The sequence below is a fragment of the Callospermophilus lateralis genome, chromosome 2 (assembly GCF_048772815.1).
Source record: "Callospermophilus lateralis isolate mCalLat2 chromosome 2, mCalLat2.hap1, whole genome shotgun sequence".
Lineage (NCBI taxonomy): Eukaryota > Metazoa > Chordata > Mammalia > Rodentia > Sciuridae > Callospermophilus > Callospermophilus lateralis.
Window position 1 is genome coordinate 211,127,782 of NC_135306.1, and position 18,796 is coordinate 211,146,577.

Genomic DNA, 18,796 nt, shown 5'->3' on the forward strand with positions numbered 1-18,796 from the left:
AGGACTCTTCCCCTCTGTGTCCAGGGCTATCTGTCCCATTGTGAAGATCCAGCACCCCAGGACACTGGCCTCCATAAGAGCCATTGTATCTCAGTGGCCCGTGATCTCCCACCGTCTGACCCTTAATTGCTGTGTCCTCAACAATGGTTCCCCAAATGAAGAAGGATCTCAGAGAAGCCACAACCTCTATGCCTGGGTCCACCTAGTCCCCAGGCCCAGCTGGGCGCCACACTCAGGAAGCTCTGCCTGCTCTTCTCCAGGGGGCTCCAGCAGGCAGGGGCTCAGATGCCCCATTTTGGCTCTGCAGTGTAAAGACGGGGGCGCTCTCACCCTGTCCCAAGGGCCCCGGCCGCTGCACCTGGGCAGCGCGGCGGGGCTCCATATGGGCTCAGGTCTGTGTGAGGCAGTAAAGTCCTTTCTCTTTTCTCCACTAATTTCAACCCCTCAATCGGCTTACCGACAACTCATTTCCATCAAGTCTCTGCGGTCAGATGAGAAGTTCAGGTCTGCCCCGGACACGTCATTGCACGCCTCGCTCGTCGGGGGCCTGGGGAGCACAGTGTGTCACTCCGCCCCCGGCTTGTGTGCCTTTTCCCCGGGGCCTAGACTGGCCCCCCAAACTAGCAGGCCGGCACCGTGGGCAGGACTGGTCTGGAGGCGTGGGAACGTGAGGGAGAACGCCCTCCTTGCGCTGCCCACGACCGGGGCGGGCCCTGCCCCCTTCACCTCCCGGCGCAGGACTCTGGATGGCTGGTGCAGTCCCCTCCTGGTAGCAGCCCGTGGGCGTGCCCCTCACACCTTCCTGAAGAGCGGGTGTGGGGCTCCTGCGTCCTTCTCCAGGTGGCTTTTCCCTGTGGGAGATTCTTAGTTACAATTGGATTCTTCTCCTTCCAGGTAAGCTCCTATCTCCTGCTTCTTCTCCAGTTGGGTAAGACAAGACCCTCGGGGAGGCTTCCCCTCCTCCATGTCATCTGGCTCCTGAGAGAAAGGTCGTCTGGGTTTCCCTCCCACCCTCCCAGTCTGTAAAGCCTGTAGCTCTTGCTGTGTGGCCTCTGCTTGGAGCACCTGCAGTCCTGCTGCTGAGCACCCTCTCAGCACTGCTTTTTCTCCATCTCAGAGAGCCAGTGTGTGGTGTTGTTGGTGTCCTCTGAAGCCAGTCATAACTTACCTATGACTCAGGCACCCCACACCCAGGCGTTTCCTCCAGAGAGATAAGAACACGTACAGAATCCAGGATGGTGGGCCAGACGGACGCAGCACTCTGTGTTGCTCTGTGACCCAGGTCTCACCGAGTGGGCACACTGCATCTCTGAGAGGGACAGAGAACACCTATACAGCTGCTCTTGTGCAGAAATCACCACGATGTACCCTTCCTTGTGCAGGGATCCGGCCTCAGGGTTTGAGCAGGACGTGACTCCTGACACCCAACTCCCGAAGTCCTAGACCATGCAGGGCTTGTGCATGCCTTGGCACGATCACCTATCAGCACCAATGAAGAACTCCCTGACGTTGCTCAGCTCCCACTCAGGACACTCAGCAGCTACCTACCCTCAGCTCAACGCCATTGCCTGGCTCCTCCACGCCTCCCAACACCCTGGTGCTGGAAGCAGACTGCCAACATCTTGGCTCACCTTCCTCGCCATAATTGGTGGGGGTAGCTCCTAGATCCAGCTGGCCAGGTACCTGGTTTCCAACTCCCCCTCTCCCCAATGGTGGTGACCCAGCACAGTAGCTTCCCAACACAAAACAGCTCTCAGTGAGACAGGTGTGCAGTGCCACCAGGGCACTGTCCATGGGAGTTCCGGGGAGAGAATTCCCTCAGTTGGGAACTGCTAAGAGAGAAGATGATGGAGAAAACGTTTGGAAAGTTTAGAGACTAACAGAGAGACCAGGAACTGGGCAATCCTCAGGCAAGAGAGGGAGAGAGAATCAGGCACTCAAGTCATATGAGCGGACTCAAAAAGAAATCTTTGAGGTGCAGTCTCCCTGCAGGGACTGGCGGGTGCCACTCCTTGTTTCCAGGTGCACTGCACCAGGACCAGCCTTCCCACCCTGGTTACCTCCACATTCCCGAGGGCAGAGATACTAGCTAACAACAGACAATCCACCTATTGGATGAGAAGGGAAGCAGGAAAGATACAGATCTCTAAAACTAGCAACAATCCTGGTTTCTTCCTTTGAGAATTTTTTTCCTCTTTTTTCTTTTCCCCCTCTATCCTCTGGCCCTCACATCCCCAACGTGCATGAGACCAAGAACTTTGCATGAATTAGGATTTTGGGGACCGGGACAGCTGTACAATTTAATATAGAGGTGATCATATATGCCCTTTTCCCCTTCTTTTATTTTCCTTTTCCCCTACACTTCTTACTATTTTAACATCCTTTATTTTTTCTAAATACATATGTGTGTTTGTTTTAGAAAAATATTGTCTTCCCATGTACATGTCTACCCAAAACTACTTCTCTATTCTCTTGCTACTAACCCTCTCCATAAGATTTCTCTTTCACACTTCCTGAAATATATTAACTCTATATCCTCACATCTTACCTCCTCAGCATGTGATCCTACGCCTCACCCCAAGTTCATTGTCCACCATCAGAAACTATAAACCCTTTTACAAAACTACTGATTAACATTTCTGTACATTGTGACCACACTATAAACGTCTTAATAGCAACAAATTGTTCCTAGGTGGTGTATTATTGACATTGGCATCTTTTAACATTATCCTTCCCCACAAAGGAGCAGTCTTGGAACCCTCAGGAGCACTACAAACAAATAGGGTAGAAACAATTACACCCTGGGCCCACAGAGTGAGAAGGGAAGACACACAAGCAACATGAAAAGTCAAGGGAAGAAAGTGCCCCAAACAAACCAAGACACACATTATTAGAATTCATGGCAACCACAGCAGAAGGAATTCAGGATTTACATGATTAAAATGTTCTGTGAGCTGAAGGAAGATAAAGAGAGCAAATACAGGCAGCAAAAGATTATTTTGACAAAGAGCTACATAAAAAATACAGGAAGAAAAAAAACCAGAAATCCTTGAAATGAAAGAAACAGTAAACCAAATTAAAAGTTCAATTGAAAGCATCACCAACAGAGTAGACCATTTGGAAGACAGGACATCAGACAACAAAACAAAATTTATAATCTTGAAAAGAATGTAGACTGACCACATAGTGAAAATGGTAAGAAACCATGAGCAGAAAACCCATGAAATATGGTATAGCATAAAAAGACCAAATTTAAGAGTTATTGGGATAGAGGAAGGCATAGAGTTCCAAACCAAAGGAATGAACAATCTATTCAATGAAATAATATCAGAAAAATTTCCACACATGAAGAATGAATTGGAAAACCAAATTCAAGAAGCCTACAGGATGCCAAATGTACAAAATCACAACAGACCCACACCAAGTCACATTATAATGAAAATGAGCAACATACAGAATAAGGTGAGAATATTAAAAGCCACGAGAGAAAGGAATCAGGTTACATACAGGGGGAAAGTCATTAGGATAATGGCAGATTTTTCAACATAGACCCTGAAAGCTAGAAGATCCTGGAACAACATATATCAAACTCCGAAAGAAAATAGATATCAACCAAGAATCTTGCATCCAGCAAAATTAAGCTTTAGATTTGATGATGAAATAAAAACCTTCCATGATAAACAAAAGTTAAAAGAATTTACAGCTAGAAAACCAGCACTACAGAACATCCTTAGCAAAATGTTCCATGAAGAGGAAATGAAAAACAATAATGAAAACCAGCAGAGGGAAGTAGGACACTAAAGAAAAACTAATCAAAGAAGAAAACAAGTCAAGTTAAATAACAAAAATAAGCAAACATGGCTGGGAATACAAACCATGTCTCAATAATAAGCCTGAATGTTAATGACCTAAACTCTCCATTCAAAAGACATAGGCTAGCAGATTGGATTTTAAAAAAGATGCAACAATATGCTGCCTCCAGGAGACTCATCTGATAGAAAAAGGCATTCACAGTCTGAAGGTGAAAGGTTGGGAAACATCATACCATTCACAGGGACTGCGGAAGAAAGCAAGGGTTACCGCCTTCATATCAAATAAAGTAGACTTCAAGCCAAGGGTATCAAAAGGAATAAAGAAGGACATTTCATGCTGCTCCAGGGAACCATACACCAACAAGACATAACAATCATATATGCCCCCAAACAATGGAGCAGTTGTGTTCATCAAACAAACTCTTCTCAAGTTCAAGAGTCAAACTGACCACGACACAATAATCTCGGGTGACTTTAACATAGCTCTCTCACCACTGAATAGATCTTCCAAACAAAAGTTGAATAAAGAAACTATAGAGCTCAATAATACAATTAATAATATTGACTTAACTGACTACATAGAGTATTTCATCCTTCATCAAGTGAATATACTTTCTTCTCAGCAGCATATGGATTCTTCTCTAAAATAGACCATATAATATGCCACAAAGTAACTCTTAGAAATATAAAAAAGTTAAGTAGAGATAACCACTCTTCATTTTATCAGGTCATAATGGAATGAAATTAGAAATCAATGACAAAATAAAAGATACTCCAATACCTAGAGACTAGACAATATGCAACTGAATGAACAATGGATTGCCAAAGACATCAAGGGTGAGATTAAAAAATTCTTAGTGGTAAATAAAAACACTGATACAACATGTAAAAATCTCTGGGACACTATGAAGGCAGTACTAAGAGGAAAGTTCATTGCATTGAGTTCATTCCTTAAAAAAAGAAAAAGTCAACAAATAAATGACCTAACATTACATCTCAAAGCTCTAGAAAACAATAAATAAACACCAAAAGTGGTAGAAGGCTGAAAATAATTAAAATTAGAGCTGAAATCAATGAAATCAAATCAAAAGAAACAATTGAAAAAATTGACAAAACAAAAAGTTGGTTCTTTGAAAAAAAATAGGTAAGACTGACAGAGCCTTAGCTATGCTAATGAAGAGAAGGAGAGAGAAAACTCAAATTACTAACATACATGATGAAAAAGGTAATATCACAACAGACACTACAGAAATATAGAGGATAACTAGAAATTATTTTGAAAACTTGTACTCCAATTAAATAGAAGATATTGATGGCATCAAAAAATTTCTTAAGTCATATGATTTGCCCAAATTGAATCAGGAAGATATACACAATTTAAACAGACCAATATCAAGTGATGAAATAGAAGACACCATCAGAAGTCTATCAACCAAGAAAAGCCCAGGACTAGATGGATATACAGCCGAGTTCTACAAGACCTTTAAAGAAGAACTAATACCAATACTCTTCATTGTCAGAAAATAGAAAAAGAGAGATCTCTTCCAAACTCATTCTATGAGGCCAATAGCACCCTGATTTCAAAACCAGGCAAAGACACATCAAAGAAAGAAAACTTCAGACATATATGTCTAATGAATATAGATGCAAAAATTCTCAATAAAATTTTGGTAAATAGAATACAAAAACATATCAAAAAGATCATGTACCATGATCAACTGGGATTCATCCCAGGGATGCAAGGTTGTTTTAGCGTATGGAAATCAATAAATGTAATTTATCACATCAGTAGATTTACAGATAATGATCATCTCAATAGATGCAGAAAATCATTTGACAAAATACAGCACCCCTCATGTTCAAAACACTAGAAAAATTAGGGATAACAGAAACATCTCAACATTGCAAAAGCTATCTATGCTAAGCCCCAACATCATTCTAAATGAAGAAAAACTGAAAGCACTTCCTATAAAAACTGGAACAAGACAGGGATGCCCTCTTTCACCACTTCTATTTAATGTAATTTTTGAAACACTGCCCAGAGCAATTAGACAGACAAAAGAAATTAAAGGGATACACACTGAAAAGAAGATCTTAAATCAGCACTATTTGCTGATGATATGATTCTATACCTAGAACCCAAAAAGTTCCATCAGAAAACTTCTAGAATTAGTAAATAAATTCAGCAATGTAGCATGTTATAAAATCAACACCCATAAATCTAAGGCATTTCTGTACGTCAGTGGCAAATCCTCTGAAAGGGAAATGAGGAAAACTACCCCATTTATAATAGCCCCCCCCCCCAAAAAAATACTTGGGAATCAAGTTAATGAAAGAGGTGAAAGATCTATAAAGAACCCTAACTTCTAAATCTTAGAAGATGGGAAGATCTACCTTGCTCTTGGATAGGCAGAATTAATATTGTCAAAGTGACCATACTACCAAAAGCACTATACAGATTTAATGCAATTCTAATCAAAATCCCAGTGACGTTACTCATAGAAATAGAAAAAGCAATCATGAAATTCATCTGGAATAATAAGAGACCCGGAATAGCTAAAGCAATCCTTAGCAGGAAGAGTGAAGCAGGTGGCATCGCTATACCAGACCTTGAACTATACTACAGAGCAATAGTAGCAAAAACAGCATGGCATTGGCACCAAAACAGACTGATAGACCAATGGTACAGAATAGAGCACACAGAGACTAACCCACAAAATTACAATCATCTTATATTAAACAAAGGTGCCAAAAACATGCATTGGAGAAAAGATAGCCTCTTCAACAAATGGTGCTGGTAAAACTAGAAATCCATATGCAACAAAATGAAATTAAACCCCTATCTCTCACCATGCATAAAACTCAACTTAAAGTGGATCAAGGACCTAGGAATTAAACCAGGGATCCTGTGTCTACTAGAAGAAAAAGTAGGCCCTAATCTCCATCATGTGGATTAGGCCTCAACTCCCTTAATGAGACTCCTGTAGCATAGAAGCCTGCACTGGGTGGCCGGCAACTGATCAGACAGGGACCCAGGAAGGCCTTTAGAGGGAGGAAGTGTGGGCCTCTGGAGGGATGTCACAGACCTCTGCTCGCCAGGCCTTCTGTGCAGGCAAGCTCTCTTAGTGAGCCTGGCAGTAAGGAAAGGAGCTGCAGCCAGGCGCTGCTCTGTCCCCACTCGCGTTCACTTGATACCAGTCTAGACACTAATGATGAGGGCACTGTACGTCTGGGCATGTGGTGTCCCCAAAGCTCATGCTGGACAAGGCAGGAGGTTCAGGGTGCTCAGAGGTGAGATAATCAAATTCTGAGAGCTGCAGCCTGATTATCCATGTAGGAGAGACTGGTGAACGGGGTAACTACCCACACGTGTGCACTGGGTGCATGGCCATGGGGTTTACATTTTGTCTGTGGCTCCTCTCTCTCCGATTCCTGGTCAGCATGTCCTGAGCAGCTTTCCTTCAATATGCCTACCCTCCGGCCGAGAGCAAAACAGTCAGCTGACCACGGGTGGAGCCCTGAAACCATGAGCCAAAACACACTTCTCCTCTTCTAAGCTGTCCTTGTCAGGGATTTTAGTCCACAACAGAGTCTGGCTCACAGCGGCTTGGCCTGGGGAGGGGGCTTGGGACGCTGGGGGGTGTCTTCAGCCCTCACTGTGTTCACTTTGAGTTTTGCAAATGTGGATGCAACTGTTTTATTACACAAGCAAAAACAAGGAGGAAGGAGGTGGGCAGACAACACAATGTCACCTTTATGACTGATGGATCTGGGGAAGAGTGAGTCATGGGGGATGTGAGGCCAGAAGTGAGCGGCCAGCTCCACCAAGGTGTCTGCATCCACGGGGCTGCTTGCTCTGCTCTGCACCAGGAGAAGGGAGGTCATGGCCCTGCACTCCTGTGCTTCCTTCACGTGGCTCTTCCCACTGAAATGACTCCAAGTTTCAGTGACAGTCACCTGCTATGACATACTGCACTCCATAATGCAGGAGGGACTAAAGAGGGGGAAAGCAGGAGTGTCACTTCACAGGTGTCCTTGTCCTCTCACAGGAATGGAGCAAGAAAATCAGAGCTCTCCCAGCATCCCCTCAGATTTTGTTCCTGAGCCAACTTGGTTTGAACATGAAGCCACTGTAAAGCCAGGAGCCTGTCCCCCATGGGTGGCACTTGGGAAGCAGGGTTTCTTGCTCACTGAAGTGGGAAGCTGCTTGTCCCAAGCCCATGGCAGCCTCCTTGGGGCCAGGGCTGACTGAAGCCATCATGCCCCACAGATCGTGTGAACTGGTCAGAACAAGAAATCTCTTAGAGCAACTTTGATGGAGGTTGGAAAGTTCTCTCTCTTTCCTCATCATGTTGGACTCACTTATGGTGCCCAACAGTAAATCAGACGGCCCACAAAGAGACCAATGATGATGAGACCATTATCTTTCAGGGTAGGATTCAAGCAGCAGGAGATTACAAAACCTAGAAAGAGCAGAGGGTGTGCAATGATCAGACTTTGAAGACCACCAGCGGGTGTGGAACCAAATACAGGGAGGAAGTTTCGAGAGAAGAGAGAACATCTATGAGAGAACTTTGAAGTGCCCACTGCTTTTTCCTCTAGGACATTTGCAGATTCTGGGTAAAGAATAAGGACCAGAGCCTTTGCCGGGGAAAAGGAGAGAGTGGGGTAGGCCTGCAAGGCTGAGGGGCACTCAGCATCCAGAGCAGCTGCAGAGGCACAGATTTGGTTTATGGAGCCCTGCTGGGTTCTGGGGCCTGCAGAAGTGGGGCACCTGGGCAACAGCTGCTGTCCTGCTAACTCATGCATGGGGAGGGTCCTGGCTTCCAGCAACCACTGATCGACAGCACCAGCAAACTCACCAGAAAGGCTGCATTGTGTGGTTCAAGTCAGGGCTAAAACTATAAAGGTCAAAGCCAGATGTCCTCAAGAGCACACCAGCCTCTCAGCCCAATTCTGGGATGTTTATACTCAAAGAAGAGAGATAACCCAAAGACTCAGGACTGTCACTGAAACCACAAGCCAGCTGTCATGACAGGCAAAGGTGCAACTTCTGCAGTCAAAGGGGAGAAATCAAGAATGGCTGTCACATTTCTCACAACTAAAACACTCAGGGTCACTCTAGGTGAACTGGGCTGCACGAAAGAATCACACAAGAGACTTGGATCCTGAGATGGCTCCTCTGACCTTAAGGGTCTGTAGAAAGAGAGGGGGTGGGGAGAGAGAGAGACAGAGAGAGAGAGAGAGAGAGAGAGAGAGAGAGAGAGAGAGAGAGAGAGCACATGCTGAACCCTTTTATCCGGGAGAAGCCATTCAAATAAGGCAAAGGGTCAGGTTTCAGGGGGCTGAGTCTAGCTTCCTGATGTCCACTCTCAGCAGATTCGCTGACATCTAGGAAGGCCACACCCAAAGGCAGAGCAAGAGAAGGGGACACACAAAGGGAATTCCATGGAACATTCTATTCCAAACAGGGCAAAGGGTCGGATTACAAAAGAACAGGTGAGTGTAGCTCACCCCAGGGGTGTGCCTACTCAGAAGGCTGGCCTTGCTCTCTGAGCCAGGGAAAAGACTGAGTCACGAGTCATAGCCTTACTGCGCCAGACTACAGTGACCTATCAGAACCCCGTGGTGCATCAGGAGAGGAAGACGTGGTAACTCAATGTGGCTCCCCACAAATGTCCATGTGCTTCTGCCATTTTCAATGTTTCATTCACTCAAATCACCTAATACAATTTCACTCTATAGGTTCTTAATCAAGGAATGACAATCGTTAATGCCGGGCAGTACAGACACAATAATTCAGACTGATAAAAAGCAATAAATACAACTAATTCAAAGCAAACAAATTCTAGGTTAACTCTAAGCACTGAAAACACTCCTCATCATGACACACCTGTTACAGACATCCCCACTGTATGCTAAGCCTTGAAAGAATGATCAAGGCTCATAGTAGGTCAGAAATAAGTGTGGAATTAATGACTGCCATCCCTCTGGTGGTCAATAGCCCCCTTTCTTTCCAAATGGCTGCAGGGGAGATCAGAATATGGAAGACATATTATATAGGGAGAGGGTTTTTCCCTTCACTAGCTCGCATGCCCTTGTGGCAGCTATGAGTTCAGTTTGTTGGTTGGTGGTATTGGGTGGGAGAGTGCTGAGAGCCATAGCCAAGTAGGAATGACGCACGGCAATTTCTTTGTCAGCCTACCCAATGTTGCTTAGAGGGAGGACTCTCCATTGTGGAAATGGGCTTGCCTTGGACCCAGGTGATTTGCAGTGACATTGCATGAATGTTTGAGAAAGGTGACCCTGCTCAAGGACCAGGGTGGATCCCGGTTTAGGGCGGTTCCAGGTTTAGGGTGAATCCTGCTGGGAATAGGGCGGTTCCAGGTTTAAGGTGGACCCTGCTGGGAATAGGGCGTATCCTGCTGCCTCAGGCGCCCACCCGCTCCTTGAGTTCCCGTTGAGTTCTCGTGGGATTCAGAGAGTGTTTGGTTTGCAGAGCCCGGTGGAGGTGTGGATTTTCCCCAGAACGTGCGTGTAGAGTGCCAGTGAGAGTTCGGGAATAAAGAATTGCTGTTTGAATCTACAAGGCTGTGAGTGGCTCGTGATTTTGTGCCCAGCCAGACTGCGGCAGGAGAGGTTTCGCCTCTCTGATGGATGAGAGGGAAATGACAGCATACCCCGCCACTTTAACCCCTTCGTGTATAAAGGAGCTACCATCTGAGAGCCCGACGAGGTCCGAAGAGGGCAGGGGTCCCTCAGAAATGGTGTAGGGCAGTGTGAAATCCTCTCTAATACCTCCAGGCATTTGTGGAGAGGATCTTGTGAGGGAGAAGATGGGAGGAGGGAGGCAGGGTTTAGAACTCTGGAAGGAGGAAGTGACTGTAGCCCCCTGTAAGTGAGGAAATCCTTTAGATGGTGAGGAGATGAGATGGTTAGCAGGGAGACAAAGGTAAGCTTGTGAGCTTCTTTCTGGAGGTCATGGGCCGCTGCTAGGGCTCTGAGGCATGGGGGCCAGTCCCTGATGGTGGGGTCGAGCTGTTTGGATAGGTAGGCCACTGGTGCAAATGTGGGGCCATATTCCTGACCCAGAACGCCCAGACTTTGTCCCTGTTTTTCTTGTACATAGAGGGTGAAGGGTCGGGAGAGGTCGGGGAGAAGCAGGGCGGGTGCCCAGAGAAGGGCCTTTTTAAAGGGTTTCCCTACCGCTGAGAGTAGGGGTTCATCTTGGGGGCCCTTGGCCAGATTATATAACAGCCTGGTGAGGAGGGAGAAATTCCAGGCCCTGAAGTACCCAGCCAAACTCAAGAAGGTGAGTATGTCATCTTTGGTCTTAGGTGTAGGTATAGACACAATAAGCTGTTTTCTGTCTACTGTAATGGCCTTTTTCCCTTGAGAGAGAGAGAACCCTAGATACATGCTATTTGGGCCTTTTGTGGAGAGGCCTGATATCCCTTTAAGGCCAAGAAAATAAGTAAGAAAATAAGTGTCATCTGTTGAGCACCCTTTGGACAGGCTTTGGACAGGCTAGAAGAATTTGTAGAGGTTTGCAAGAGGTGCAGAGAGCAGGATTGGATCTGAGCAAGAAGAAAGCCTGGAAGAGACCCCTTAGAACGGAGGGATCCAGGGACCCAAAAAGGGGCCATCAGCTTTGGTTGTCTAAGGGATAAGTGGGCCAGGCCTGGGTGCTATATTTGATCCAAGAGGCCTTGTAGGGGAGAGTCGACCGGCAGAGAGGACACATTGCCCATGTAAGGAGGAGGGAAGAGGACGCAGAGAAGGAGGAAACTGATTTATTGGCAAAAGGGGCGTCCCAGCTAGAGCCAAAAATCAGGAGTGCCTAAGTGGCAGGTTTGCGCTGCAGAGATTGGTCGTCACCGAATCCTGACAGTCGAAGCTCTCGTCCTGGACGGAGCCAGAGCCGTGGGAGACCTTGGCCAAGGCTTTTTGGGACCCCTCCTGGAGAGGCCGGATACTCCCAGAGCCAGAAAGAGGGGAGAGGCAGGGCAAGAGAGAGGAAGGGGAGGGTAAGCATCTCTCTAGCGGCTAAGTCTGAAAGGTGAGAGGACTAGGACTTTAGGAATCTGCCCAAGGAAGGAGTCCCTGAGGGCCACCATAGCCTTAAAGGCTGTGGTGGGGTGCTTTCCTCCCCGCAGGTAGGCAAAGAGAATCAACATATTGCAAGAGGGAGGATTCGGGGCACTGGGGGTGAAAAGATTGGAGGTCGGAGGCCAAGGTTTGTCCAAAGAGGTGTGGACTATCTCGAGATCCCTGAGGAAGGACAGTCCAGGTTAAAGGCAAATCTATGACCGAGAAGTGGGTGGCAGTGTGGGGGATCTGAGACAGCAGGGTGTATGGGTGTATGGGTTGGGAACCAAAGGATGTATGGGCCTAACGGAGGTGTTGATGAGTCGTAGGTCCTGAACTAAGCGATAGGACCCATTGGGCTTTTTTCCACTAGTATGGGAGTGTTGTAAGGGGAATGAGCAGGACGGAGGTACCCCTTGCTAAGAAGGTCCTGAATAATAGGTTGTAGGCCCAGAAGAGCTTTTGTGGACGGGGGTATTGAGCCTGTTGGGAAGGTGTTAGAATCTTTCAGATGAATGTTAACTGGTGGGCAGGAAACGGTGGAGGGGGTGTGGGTATCCCATACAATCAGGTCAACCAGGTTAGTATGGTGTTTCATGTCAACCTCAGAAGTAGAACAGAATGGCCAGTCTTCTGCCAAAAGGGCCAGAAAAGATGAACAGGCCGATTCTGGGGCGTGACTGATGCCAGGAGTCTGGATGTTAATTGTTGTATTGAATTTAAAGAGAATATCTCGGCCGAGCAAAGGAACTGGACATTGGGCATAACTAGGAACGTCCGAGAGAATGGGAAATTGTCTATGGAACAGAGTAATAGAGGAGTCCTTTTTAGATAGATGGTCTTTCCTCCTACCCCGACAATAGGAGAGGTGGACGGCACTGTTTGCCCCCAGAATTCTGTCAGGACTGAGAAGGTAGCTCTGGTGTCAAGGAGAAAGTCAACCTTGCACCCATCCACCTGAATCCACACCCTGGGTTCCTGTCTCATTACGGCCGGATCAAGGACCCAAGGCTCCGTCAATCTTCGATTGCCATGCCCAGAAGGTCGGAGGGTTCCCTGGCCATAGGCCTCCTACGGGATCTAGGACAGCCAGAGCCCCAGTGACCTTGTTGTTGACATTTAGGGCATGGAGTACGCGGAGTGTGTGGTGCAGGGCATGCCCTGGCCCAATGTCCCTCCTTGCCACACTTGAAGCACGCGCGGGGGCAGGGGGGAGTTGACCTGCGGTGATGGGCGGCGACCTGAGGAAGCACCCTGCAGGGCCTGGGCGAGCATCTGAAATTTCTCAGTCTGGGGGGTGGCAGGGCCTTGTTCAAGCTTTTTAGGTTTGGCCCGGATGTCAGGGCAGCTCTGTGAGAGGAAATTTGTCATAAGGACATGACGGCCGTCTGGGGTTTCGGGATCTAGGTTACTGCTGCGTAGGCCGATCCAGAAATTCCAATGGGGTCTCTTATAATTTTTGGAAATTGACGGCCTTACATGCTGCTTTTTTGAGCCCAGCAATAATACATGCGGCGAACCGGTCCCCATTCTGTATGCCAGCTTGTGTATAATCCCAGTCGGGAGTTTGATCTGGGGCAGCAAGTGGCCCCAGAGGGTGATTGGGATTAACTCGGTGAGTTTCATCCGCGTGGGCTCTGGCGAGTTCCCAGACTCTGGTACGTTCCTCAAGAAGGAGAGTATTAGCCAATAACATATAAGTGAGGCTATAAGCCTGGAGGACCCACTGAAACTCTCTTCTGTGGTGAATGAGCCCCACCTTCACTCGAGTTGCATGAGGTCATTCATAGAGAACGGGACATGTACCTGGATAATGACCTCAGGTCCAGCAACCTCTCTTAAGGGGCCATGGTTTGTGGGACTAGGGAGCGGGACCTAGTTTGGGGGGAACTAAAAGTGCCGGCCGAGTCAGGGGGAGCACCTGAGACCTGGACGGAGCCGACGGGGGAGGTCGGTAGGGAGGGGGTTCATCTGCCGGATAGGTCGGGGTGAGAATGAAGAAGAGAAAAAGCCTCAACATAGGGGATCTCCTTCCACTTTTTCAAGCACTCGCAGAAGTTAAACAGATCTCTGAGAATTGCGGGATCTAGGGATCCTCCTGGGGCCATTGACTTTGATTGTCTAATTGATAGTAAGGCCAATCTTGTGTGCAGAATTTAATAAGGGGGAGTCTGCAGAGAGGGAAGAAGAGGCCCCCATAGGTCAGGAGAGGGACAAGGGTGGTTAAGGAGGGCGGGGAGAGAGGGGAGTGCCTGTTCTTCCACCCCTCAGGACCTCCCGCTCATGAACCGGGTTCCAGAGAGTCCACTGTGACCCTGAAGGTCGTGGTGGGGTGTGTTTTCTCCTGCAGATTGGGCGTCAGAGGTTTGCCGGCCGATCAGGTCAGAGCCCCTGCGTATAGCCCGTCTGAAGTCGGATACCCGATAGGGGAACTCGCCTACTGAAGAGCCGGTGTTGTGCGAGTAGCAGCAGCGCTGGAAAGAGTGGACCCGGACGGCAAGCCTTGAGAGAGGGGGCCCTCGAGAATCGAGGCATTCCCCCTCCAGGGTTTCAGCCCCAATGAAAGAACGACCAAGGCTCGTCATTGGAGAAAATGCCCGTTTATTGAGGGACAGCTCTGCATATTTATAGAGCCGGGGGTGGTTTGACAGTTATGACAGAATGGTTTGATAGTTGGCCTGGGGTGCTTTCTGATTGGTGGGTAAGGATCATGTGAGCCAGCAGGGCTCACCATTGGACGGCTCTTCTCGGGGGGGATGGAGAAGTTAGTCTTTGGAGCCGGGGTACTCCCAACAAGCCTAAGTGTTAGATTTAAGTCGTAGTCTTAAGTCCAGAAGATGCCCACTCACTCAGACCTCAGCAATAAGGTCAGGATCTGATGAAGTCTTCTCCTGTGTGGAGGTGACCACTGGCTGAGGAGACATCGCCATCCTTACCAGGGTCAAGAGGCTGCTTGTAGGGTTTGAGAATGGTGAGAACGATGCAGAGGATCAGGCAGATGATAAGAAGAGGTGGGATGTCAGTTCAGGTTCTTAGCAGGCTCTCCAGCATGTGGGCATCAGTGTTGGCTGGCTGAATGTTCATTTTCTCCATTACTTATATTAAATTAGGGGGCTTCTGCACACCCTTTTGGTCCCTATCACTGTTACCAGGTTTCTTAGTAACATCTTACATCTTAGAGTCAGGGCCTACCCCTGATATTATCCTTCTGATTCTTATCAGGGTTAATGCAAATGACATGTTTATGTCAAGTGACTTCACTCTGACTCTTATCAGGGTTATGGAAAGTCACTGCTGATTTTATCAGGTTATGCCTGGTGACATACTGGAGGGCTCTGTAGCCTTGCCTGATAAGATTGCAGGTTTATTTTAAAATGGAGTTTTAAATGCAGTTGCTTAGGTTAAGGTCATCCTTACACCAGCCTTGACCTGGTGGACAGAATTAAAGTCATCACATCAAACCTGTGGCCTCAAAGCAATCTTGAGACATTATGCAAAGAGCAGACAGAACTGTTAGTCCATGCTCTCCCTATCTTACTATAGAAAAAGTGCTGGGCATGTGAAGAGAGAGTCTCTCTGCAAGGAGACACGAAGCAGAGCCGAGGCCATGTTCACAGTGATTTCATCAGCTCTTCACCACTGTGGCCAAAGACCCAACAAGAAGAAAAGTTCACTTTGGGGCTCACAGTTTCAGAGGTCTCAGTCCATATGTTGGAAATATTGGGGTCCTGGGAACCCCAGGAGCAAAATAAACACTCAGGACTAAGCAGCCCTGTCGGCAGGGCAAGAATCTTACTTCCAGTGAGAAGGGTACATGGCAATGGAACTAAAGCAGGCACAGAGAGCAGGCACCTGCTCAGCCTTTGTCCCTGATGCAAGGGCATGGGACCCTTGCTCACTTGCCAGGGCTGGCCACACAGTCTTTGGCACCAACAGCTGTTGAGGAAAGGGGGCGCTTGACCATACTCACTGGTCAGGTGACCTCACCATTTCCTGCGGAGTTACTTGAAGGAGTACATCTTCTAGTTGGCCCACCTCCCTGTATTCTCCTGTGGCAGGAAGGTCCCCTGGGTTGAGTATGTTGTGCCACATGAACTACTGCTGAGGGGTGAAGAGGGGTGCAGATTTTAGAGAGGCAGGCAGTTATTGTAAGAAAATGGCAGTCAGGAAGTGAGGAGGACCTGAGCTTAGCCCACAGAGGGAATGTCTGTCACGATTAAGTCTGTTTGCAGTGCTTAGAGTTAATCTAGAATTATTTGCTGTGAATTGATTATGTCTACTGTAGTGCCCAGCATTACGGACTGTCATCTTCTTGATTAAGAACCTTTAGAGTGAAATTGTATTGAGTGATTTGAGTGAATAAAACATTGAAAAGGGCAGAAGCGCACGGACATTCTTTATTTCTCCCCTTTGACTGCAGAAGTCGCACCTTTTGCCGTCATGACATTCTCTCACCTCTCTGCATCTCGTGGTCATCTGTTGACATCTCTCAGGCAGGAAGAGCTGAAGTAACGGAGCCTTTAGTACCGTTAGTACCGTTTAGTACCGGGTTGTATGCTACTCTGGCTGTGAGTCAGGCAGCAGAAACTTGGTGTAGCTGTGGGTGACAGGCTTCAAGCACCCCTGGGGACTTTGTTTTGTCTGGCCCTTGATGTTGGTTTTCTGTCCTGATTGTCCCCCAGCATGCACTGCCGCTCTTTCTGCTGTGCTTCCCTGTTACTGCCATTGATGTGGTGGCAATGTGTCGGGAGAGGGGCTTTCTATGGTCTTGACTAAACCTCGGTCTCAGAGGCCGCCCTCCCTGGACTGTGACCCTCACCAGCATTCCATAGCTCCCCCAGGTACAGAGACATGCTAATGAGGGCAGATTGCAGGGTCTGGAGGTCGCCAAAGGCCCCTGTGTGGTGATCCCCAGCATGGAGACATTGGGCGGCAATGGTCCCTTCAAGAGTGGGAACCGGTGCGAGGTCCACGGGTCACTGGGATGTGCTCCCCAGGGGACTGTGGGATCCTGCTCCTGCTCCTCTCTTCTACTTCCTGGTGATGAGGTGAGTTGGTTTCTCTGCCATGTGCCCCCACCATGAAGTGCCACCTGGCCCAAAGCAACAGGACCAATGGATCCTGACCTGAAATCTGGCCAATGATTAGCTGGGGTAAGCCTGGCCTGTCTGAGCCCCTTATTGCAGGACCCTCAGCAGTAGGAGCAGCTTCCTGGGCAGGAGGCAAGGCCCGTGTGCCTGTGGCGCCATGCCCTCTGACAGCTGCAGCACCCAGTGGTCTTCCGTTAGGTCCCTGGCTGTGTCTCAGATGCAGCTGGTCCATCTATCTTCCCCTCCTCCCCACCCCGTGCCCTCCCTCACTTTCTTTCTTGAATTCTCTGTGCTTCTTCTACTTTAAGTCCTTTACACCTTCTTCCTGTTTCTGGTCTCAACCTCCTCCATGAGGCTTTGAAACTTTCTAACAGAGGCTCCTGTATTTCCCTGGGAGTTGGGTGTTGGTGTCATGGTGATATTTCTTTAACTTGGGTCATGGGTGGTCACAACTACTTTGGGTACTTACACTTTGGGGGAGGGGAGCTCACCTGTGGTTTCTAAGTTCTCTTTTCTCATTTTCTCTTATTTTCATAGCCACTGGGCTGCATTCCACACGCCATGGAATCCAGCCTTCCACGGTGCTCTCTGACGTTTCCATCCACCCTCTGTCAATGTCGGGACACTTCTATCCTCTGAAAGGAAGCCCGTGTCTGGCCACACTCTCTCCACTCCTGTCTGGCCTCTCATCCCCACAGTCACCATCTGCCCATCTGCAGAGCCACCTGCTCTGGATCCCCAGTCCACAATGCATGGATCTCTCACCTGGAAGGGCATATGCCCCTGCTTGGTCCTTGTGCATTGCCGAGGAACACCCCCCACCTGGATGGCCCACCTGGATAGACTTCGTGTGTTATCAGCTCAGTGGACAGATGTTGGGCCCTGGGTTCCACAGCAGTGGTGGTGGCTCCAGCCCTCCAGCTCTTGCCCACTCTGGTGATTGTTGTCCCTTTACTTCAGCCTTTCCAGCAAGGGTGCAGTGCTACCTCACTGTGGTCTGGTGGCTGACACCAATTGTCTATTCATGGCTTATGGGCTCCTTGGAGAAGTACCCATTCAGGGGCGTTGCTCATTTTCGATTGGGCAGCTCATCTTTCAACTGTTGAGTTGTAATATTGCAGAGTTTCCTTTCCAATAGGATTTGCCAGTACTTCTCTGCTGGGAGTGCCCTTCACCTTCCAGGCGGCACACTCGGAAGCACAGGGGTTCAGTTCCATGGTGTCTACTCATCTGTGTTCTCCCTTGTTCCTTTTGGAGTCATATCCTAGAAAGCTTTGCCTGCCACCAGGCCATGAAGATGTGCTCCTATACTCCCTTCTAAAGGGTGGGAGCTTTCGCCCTTCAATCAGTCAGACTGTCCCAAGCCAGCAGCTGTGCAGTGTGGGAGGGGCAGTCTCAGTCTCAGGGTGGATGTCCAGCTACACCACGCTGTTTGCTGAAGGCTCTTCTTCTCCCACAGAGTGATTTTGTTACCACTGTTTACCGGTGACGAGTCCTCGCTTCCCCAATGCTGAAGTAGAACACCAGAGAAGCAGGCCGAGGCCAGTGGACAGTGGACAGTGGAAGCTTTATTAAAGGTCAGCAGAAAGGACTTCTCCCCAGAGGAAAAAGGGGACCCAAAAGGCGGAATCCGTGGAAGGGGAGGTATCCCTCTTTTACAGCCAAGGTCTTCTTTCAGCTCTCCCACACTCCTGCCCTTTGTTTCCCGTTATCTCTCAGTGATAGACTGCAGGTGGGAAGGCCCAACAGGTGGGGACAGTGGGCTGGAGGAGGAATCTGGGCGGGAAGGGCCTGGGAGCTTTTGGA